Raw genomic sequence first — 8288 nt, 5'->3', positions numbered from 1 at the left:
CCCTGTCTTTGTTGACTGACTTCTTTGTTGGCCCACTGCAAGTGCCGAAATTACACGGTGGGACAGATGACCCTCACTTTCTCTTCCCCTTGTCTCCAGTGGCTCCGCCTGTTCAAGACTCCATTACTAGAAGCGCTGCTTTCAGCAGGAGTTGGTTCCAGCCCCGCCCCCCAAGCGGCAGGCACAAGTTTAAAAGGCCTGCAGTTCCTCAGTACAGTGATTTTTTTTAAAAAAAAGCGAGTTTAAGATTTTGAAGTACTGAGACTTATGGTGGCTGTAAGGGTGTGGGTTCGCCACAGGAAGGTTTCTTTCATGAGTTCCCCTCTCCTGAACCCGGAGCCTCTCTCACCTGTGCCATCTGGCTGCCGTGGCAATGTCAACTTTGTTTTGATTAGTAGGGATTCTATATAGGGTTTCCAAGGAGCAGCTGGTGATTTTGAACCATCAACTTTGTGGTTCAAACTCACCTTGTGCTCCAGTGCTTTATTCCACAGTGTCACACCAGGACTCCATTGTAACCACTAGTGTTGTTGTTAAGTGTTGTCAAGTTGGTTCCAACTCATAGCGACCCTATACAGGGTTTCTGAGGAGTAGCTGGTGAGTTTGAATAGTTACCAAAAAAGTCACTACCTTGTTGAGGCAGCTGATGAGCAATAGGTTGGGAGCCCAGTTCTCTTGATTGTTGGTCTGACAGCTTTTGGAATCAGGTTGGTTGTACCCATGTGCCTTTCTTTTTGCCTCCTACATTGTCCCCATGATTGCCCTGAGCTCCATGGGAACCATGGCCTCTCTGCTGTTGTGCAGGACTCCCTCTGCCACTCCTAGACCCTCTTGTTGCTCCTAAAGGTGCCCCCTCTGGGAATAGCCAGCTCTGCCTCTTGGAGGTTGTGTTCCCCACCCTCTTGGTGGTGACTTGGCTAAAATGATTTCAATTTTCTCCCCTTCTATTTCTTTGCCATTTATTTCATCCCCGAGTTAAAAGCTGTTCCTCTGTCTTCAAATTGAACAAATGCATAATCTATCAACTTCAACTTCAACTTTCAACTTCTTCACTCTTTCAAGTTTTCCAAATTCAGAAAATGACATTTCCAATATTTCTTCTGTAAAAGTAGTTGCCATGTTTCTCACAAATAAGACTTTTACTTTAACCTTGACTTCTGGATCTGGTTCTGCCTCAGGGTCAGCCTATTCAACTGTCACTACATTTCCCCAGGCTTCTACTTTTCCACTCATCAGCTGGTGCCTGTCTTGTACTGCTGATTTGTGATCCTCATAATCAAGGAAGTAGAACCCCAATTGTTCTTTTTGTCATCAGGTTGATGGTAGAGAATAATGTCCACCAAACCCTCTGTGACTTTATTGAATTCTTCCAGAATATTTTCTTTAGTCTAAATTGATCCAACAAGAAATTTCGCCTGTTTTTTGTGACAGAAATGCACATCTCAAAGTGTTTTCTAGGATGACTTTCATAGCTGGGACACAACTTAACAGCTTCTTAGGCAGCTTCCTCTCCACAGAAGGTGATAAAGGCACACCCTCTGTTCTGCCCAGAGAGTGGATTCATCATAAAATGTAGATCCCAAATGGGATCAGCCTTCTCAAAAAGGGGCACCAACTCATCCTCATATAAATCTCTTGGAATCTTACCTACAAAAAGCTCTGTTACAATTCCAGGTAGAGTATATACTGTCTGGTGTAGGACTGCTATACTTTTTCTGTACTGTGGTTACATCCAGAGTATAGTCAGTTCTCTCAAGCAAGGACTTGACCTTTGCTTTATCAGGGCCCATTGTGGACCCTTGCACATTGCTCCCATTTCTTCTTTTGCAAATACATCTTCATAACTCCACACAAAAATGTACTTTTGTTCTGAACATGTGATAAATCACTCTCCTTGAACTGTTGTACTACAGACAGAGCTGTTTCTTCATTAAATTTCCTGAGAGCATCAATTACTCTTTCATCAAAATTGATATAAGCTACCAATCCAGGGCAGAGCAGGGGCTGGCAGCCAGGTCTGTGAAAATCAGCATAAGATGTTTTGAAAACATCTAGAAACAGTATGCACACACTCCCACCCCTGTTATGGAAACTGTTTTTAAAAGCATGCAGATGGTAGGTGGGCTATCTTTTGAAATGTATTGGTTACTTTCTAATGGAGTTGGTAGTGTACACAGGATATTAGTTTACAACCTTCTAGAAGGTGGGAAGTATGTCCCATTCGCATTGACACCCCCACAGTGCCTTGCACATAGTTCTTGACAAATGTTCTAAAAATTTTAATGATCAGTGAACTATTCATGGTTGAGTTAGCATCTAATCAGGGTCTACATAAATGAAGAGGATTTCAGGAGACAAAGTCTGGGATGGAAGGTATTGCAGAAAGAAGAAATATATAAAGCAAAGGAATGAATATGGATTTTCCAGAGTTTGGAGAATTACAGCTATTTGATTAGAACACAGAGTTTATATTGGAAATAATTGGGAATATGGTTACAGAAAATAATTAAGATAATATTGTGGGGGGTTCTTGAATTCAGGGATCTGATTGTTTAGGAAGAAAAGTTGTACAGTATGAAGTATCCAGTGCAATGGAGGTAGTGCTTCTGGGAAGGTTGGGTGGAACTTACTTCTACGTTACTAAGCAACAAAGCAATATGGAATGCTGTATGTAAACTCTAATCAGTCCTAAAGCCCTGGCATTGCCTAGCCTGCAACCTCCAATTCCCATGTCAGTTACCACCTAAATGCTACCTAGTTCTACATTTTAATCTCCAACCTATTCAATTGCCATTTGAACATCTTTGCCAACATAGCCAATATTGTTGCTGTTGTTAAGTGCCATGGAGTCAGTTCTGACCATATCAACCCTATATAGGGTTTCTAAGGAGCAGCTGGTGGATTTGAACTGCTGACCTTGTGATTCAAACTGACCTTGAAGTCCACCACACTAACCCGCAGTGCCACACCAGGATTCCCAGGATAGTACCTCAATACTTGTTGTTGTTGTGAAGTGCCATCTAGTCAATTCTGACCCATAGTGACCCTGTATAGGGTTTCCAAGGAACAGCTGGTGAGCTTGAACCACCACCTTGCAGTTCAAATGGCTTTGCAGTCTGACGCATTAACTCACAACGCCATACCAGGACTCCCACCTCAATATTAGCATGCTCCAGTTTAGAACCATTAAGTATCCCACAACCCATTTCTTGTACTTTATGATTGTAGTTTATGATTCATTGTTCAACTACTCACCTAATCAGAAACTAGAGGCCATACTTTCTCAACTTCGTTCTCCTCATCTAACCAAAGAGTCTCAGTGATTTCATTTCCTAGTCATTGTCTCATTCATTACCCTAGGAAAATTGGGTATAAGAACAATTTTCGTTTTCTTTTTATACATTTTCATATATATGATTTCTTCCAATTCAGTCAGCTATAACCATCTATCTCCAAAATGTTAGTGGAGAGGAAGGATATAGGGTGGGTAATTCTATTATCAAAGAAAAATGGAGTAAATTGTTTTCTGTCTCGCTTCAATGGATTGTTTTCATTGGACTCCTAAATATTCTTCTAGCCTCTAATGTTATTTCTATATATTCATTCTCTATACATCTGCTAAAACTGTCTTTTTAAAAGCACAAATATCCCCCAGATATTCAAGGCTTATAAGGAAAATTATAAACCTTAAATGCCATTTTTAAAATGGATTCCAAATCTCTCTTTAGCACTTGACCCAAGTGATGAAACCTCTCCTTCATCAACTCCAGGTTCTCAGACATTTACCAAGTCCCCAACTTTTCCATTCTGTTATCTTTTGTGCATAGCTTTCCTAGGTCTGGAAGGTCTGTCTCCCTCCTTTTGTCTTTGAGGAAATCTTCAGGTGTCTGTCTCTCCAGGTACCTCTCCTCTGGATTCTTTGTTCTCAGAATCCCTAACAATTGCTCACCCAAGTCTGTTGTCCCCAGGACTCTCAGTGCAAGAGAGTTGCTTTATTCTTCTTTGTATCACTGCTTCTTAGCACTATGTTTGGTTTCTAGTGCTGACTGGTGAATTCATTTGGATATGGTATAGTTTCAGATTATAAATAACATTACCTTTTTCTCCTCTTCACTAAATTTGGAACAACTTAGAGACATATGCTGGAATCAGATTAAAGGAGAGATTAAAATGTCAGCTTTGTTGGGGATAAAGTCAGAAAATGCAGCTTAGATTAGTGGCCCAACCAGGCTTTCTACAGCTTTTCTTTAAGACCATATGTTAGGGATATAGTGTGGATTTACAAACCAGATATTTACCCAGAACCAATTTCTTCCACCCTTCCTGTGTTTACAGTGTAGAAAGAAATAGATGTTGTTCCAGATCTACCCCCATGAGGTGGGCTGAGAACTGACCCATGAGTGCTCACACATAGAAGCATAAACCAAGCTAGCTGCAGCTGTCCTATGGACAAACGGATATCCAGAGAAAGAGCCCAGAAGGACCTAAGTCACTCATCTGCTCATCTTTTCTCAATGTATGCTTTAGATACATTACTGTTACCCACAGTGAACCAGGAAAGTTTAGTGGAAGTTATTCTTAATTTCAGAAGGGTAAATTTCCCATGTTGTAGGCCAAGTTCATGACACTGAGAGAAGAGTGTTGTTGTTGTTAGGTACTGTAGAGGCAGTCCTACAGACAACAGAACAAAACACTGCTGATCTTCAATCACCCTTATGTGTGGAACCCGGTAGGCATGTGTGAGACCCTCAAGAGAGGTGGCTAGTGAGGCCACCTGTAATTAGCTCACAGTTGTCTTATATGTGGAATGGCCAGAAAGGTTCCTCTTAAGCCTAGATACTCTTAATAGACTAAAATGCTGAACTAGAGAGAATGTCGGGACAATAAGTGTAAACTGGGACTGTCATAGGCAAGCCTGTATGATCACCCTATTTATGTGCCATGGGAAGGGGTTTGAATTAGAACGGACAGATATAGGGATAAGTTGCCTCTAAAGGTCAGAGAAAAAGGAAGATCCCCAATGAGATGGATTGGCCAGGTGGCAGCATTGATGGACTCAAGTGTGGCAACAGTAGTGAAGCTGGCCCAGTATCAGACATTGTTTCATTCTGCTGTGCATAAGGTCACTGTGAGTCGGTGCCAACTCGATGGCACCTAACAACAACAACAACAAAGGCCTAGAGATAGAGGCAACTTGTCCTTATGTCTGTCTATTCTGGCTTTTGAGATAGAAAGGACACGATGTGTTTAATAGCTTTTTTAGGAGGTAGAATAAATAGAACTTGGAAACTGGCTACAAAAGAGGAGAGATAAATCTGTTTCCAAGTTGGGCCACTCAGTGGCTATAGTATTGTTAATCAGTGTAGAGACCGCAGAAAGAAGAATGCTCTGAGGGTGGAGAAAGATAGAAAGAGAGGTTTCATTTTTGATGTGTTGAATTGGAAGTGCCTGTGAGGCATCCCAGTGAAGATTACAGTAGGGAGATGAAAAGGTGGATCTGGTACTCTGGAGAGGTACTTAATTTTTGAAGCCTTTGGCACAGCCCTGGTGGCTGATGCCACAGAGGTGGACTCAGTCACTGAGAGAACAAAGAAAGTGTATTAGAGTACAGCCAACATTGGAGTCATTATTGATGTTGCTGTTAAGTGCCGCTGAGTCGATTCCGACCCATAGCGACCCTGTATAGGGCTTCCAAGGAGCAGCTGGTGAACTTGAGCCGCCGACCTTGCAGTTCAAATGGCTTTGTAGTCTGACGCATTAACCCACAGCACCACACCAGGACTCCATTAGAGTTGTAGGGATCACTAATATTTGAGATGTGTGCAGAGGAATGTTGTTTTTGTAAAATCCCATTGAGTCAGTTCCAACTAATGGTGACCCTGTATAGGAGCTAATAAAGAAAATTGAAAAAAGTAAAACAAAAACAAAATCCCACTGCTGATCTTTCACAATCTTCACCATTGTTATGTTTGAACTCATTATTGCAGTCACTGTGCCAATCCATCTTGTTGGAGGGTCTTCCTCTTTTTATGTGATCCTCCATTTCTCCAGGGACTGGTCCTTCCTGACAACATGTCCGTAGTATGAAAGACAAAGTCTTGCCATCCTTGCTGGTAAGGAGCAATCAGGCCATGCTTGTTACAGGTTTGCTTGCTCTTCTGGCAGTTCATGGTACTTTCAATATTCTTCGTCCACACCATATGTATCAAATGCATTGCTTCTTCTCCAGTTTTCCTTATTCGTTGTTCAGATTGCTGTATACATGAAGAAGCTGAAATACAATAGCGTAATTTAGTCACCCCTTATTCCTCAAAGTGATATATTTGTTTTTTAACACTTTAAAGATGTATTTTGCAGATTTGCCTAATTCAATAAGTAGTGTGATTTCTTGACTCCTGCTCTTCTGAGGATTCAAGCAAAATGAAGTCTTTGACAACTTCAATTTTTTCTCCGTTTTTCATTATCATGAGGTTGTTTATTGTTCCAATGTTGTTTTCTTTCTTCCTTCCTTCCTTCCTTCCTTCCTTCCTTCCTTCCTTCCTTCCTTCTTCCTTTCCTTCTTCTTTTCCCTTGTGTTCCCAGGCCTATTGAAAACACTACAGCATAGTGGAAAGATTCAAATGGTTCTATGTGGTGTTTTGATATTTATCCCAACTGTGGGCTAAGTAAGTGACCTGCAGGTTGGACAAACTGCCAAAGTCCAAGAGCTTCCACATTTTCTTATTGTCTGGGTGTACTTCGATGATCTCTCAGGACTGAGACCTCAGGAACATAGTCATCGTGTCTTTCTTTCACCTTCTTCTGCAGTTTGATGGGGCCCCACCACATCTACTTCATCAGATGTGTGACATAACCGCTACCTTGTTGTGGAGTTTCTTGCTGGAAATAATGGCGATTTTTTCATGCACACTCTTATTTACATGTTAATTGTTACCCAGGTGAGTGTAGTACCTCTCAATGATGACTCAGGCTGTCTTCTTCACAGCTTTGGTGCAAATTTGGTCCTGTGGGTGTAGAAGATAGGGTCACTGGTGAGCCCATGCTCCTCTTCTGGGAGGATAGCGTGTGTGGGAGAAGAGGAGAGAGAACAGAACAGGGTAGACCTGGCTTTAGCCAGTAAATAGGGGTCCCTGCAGAACTCAGCCACCAGCTTTGAGGTCCAAGCCTGGTAGAGCCTCATATCTATCTGGCCCAAAGCCTCTCCTTGAATGCTGAAAGTCATGGAGAGCTGCAGATGGTGAATGATTGTAGATATCACATTTCTGTTTTCTTTACTTTGAAATGTAATCCATACTAAAGGCTATCGTCTTTGATCTTCATCAGTAAGAATTTTAAGTCTCCTTTGATTTCAACAAGCAAGGTTGTATCATCTGCACATCGCTGGTTGTTAATGAGTCTCCCGCCGATCCTGATGACACATTCTTCTTCATATAATCCAGTTTCTGGGATTATTCACTCTTCATAAAGACTAAACAAGTATGGTGAAAGGATATAACCCTGGCCCACACCTTCCTGACTTTAAACTATTCAATATCCCCTTGTTCTGTTTGAATGATTGCCTCTTGGTCTATCAGTACAATTAAGTGTTCTGGAATTCTCATTCTTCTAAATGTTATCCATAGTTTGTTATGATGCACACAGTCAAATGCCTTTGTATAGTCATTAAAGCACAAGTAAACACCTTTCAGGTATTCTCTGCTTTTAGCTAAAATTTATCTGACATCAGCAATGATATCCCTCATATCATATTCTTTTCTGAATCTGGCTTGAATTTCTGGCAACTCTCTGTCAATGTATTGTTGCAACCATTTTTGGAGTTATCTTCAGCAAAATTTACCTGTATGTGATGTTGGGGATATTGTTCAGTGATTTCTGTATTGTGTTGTGTTCATTTTCTTTGTATTAGACACAAATATGGACCTCTTCCAATCAGTTGGCTAGGTACCTGTCTTCCGGGTATCTTGGCATACATGAGTGAATGCCTACAAAACTGCATCAGTTTATGGAAACATGTACTTTTTTTGGTAAGTTTTTATTGTGAGTTTTGTGATAGTACACATGGGAGAACATTAGCTTTACATTCATCCTATCATATTTCATTTCATTGCAATGATTACAGTCCCCTCCATGCAGCATCCAACAACCAAAGGGTACATCCCACAAGACTGCCCCTGGCTATCAGCACACAGCCCCTCTCCCTCCCTGAGTCCAGAATCCCCAGCTACTCCATCTCTCCACTTCATCATCTCTGCCTCCATCTCTGGTGTCACTGTTTCTCTGGATGGGGT

General features: G+C 41.4%; 1 pseudogene; it reads right to left on the bottom strand.

The window, feature by feature from the left end:
• Positions 1–840: 840 nt before the first annotated feature.
• Positions 841–8288, bottom strand: part of LOC102829773 — a 38361-nt pseudogene continuing 30913 nt past the window's right edge.

The sequence above is a fragment of the Chrysochloris asiatica genome, unplaced genomic scaffold (genome assembly GCF_000296735.1).
Source record: "Chrysochloris asiatica unplaced genomic scaffold, ChrAsi1.0 scaffold00222, whole genome shotgun sequence".
NCBI classification, from domain to species: Eukaryota; Metazoa; Chordata; class Mammalia; order Afrosoricida; family Chrysochloridae; genus Chrysochloris; species Chrysochloris asiatica.
This window is presented reverse-complemented; position numbering and strand designations above follow the sequence as displayed.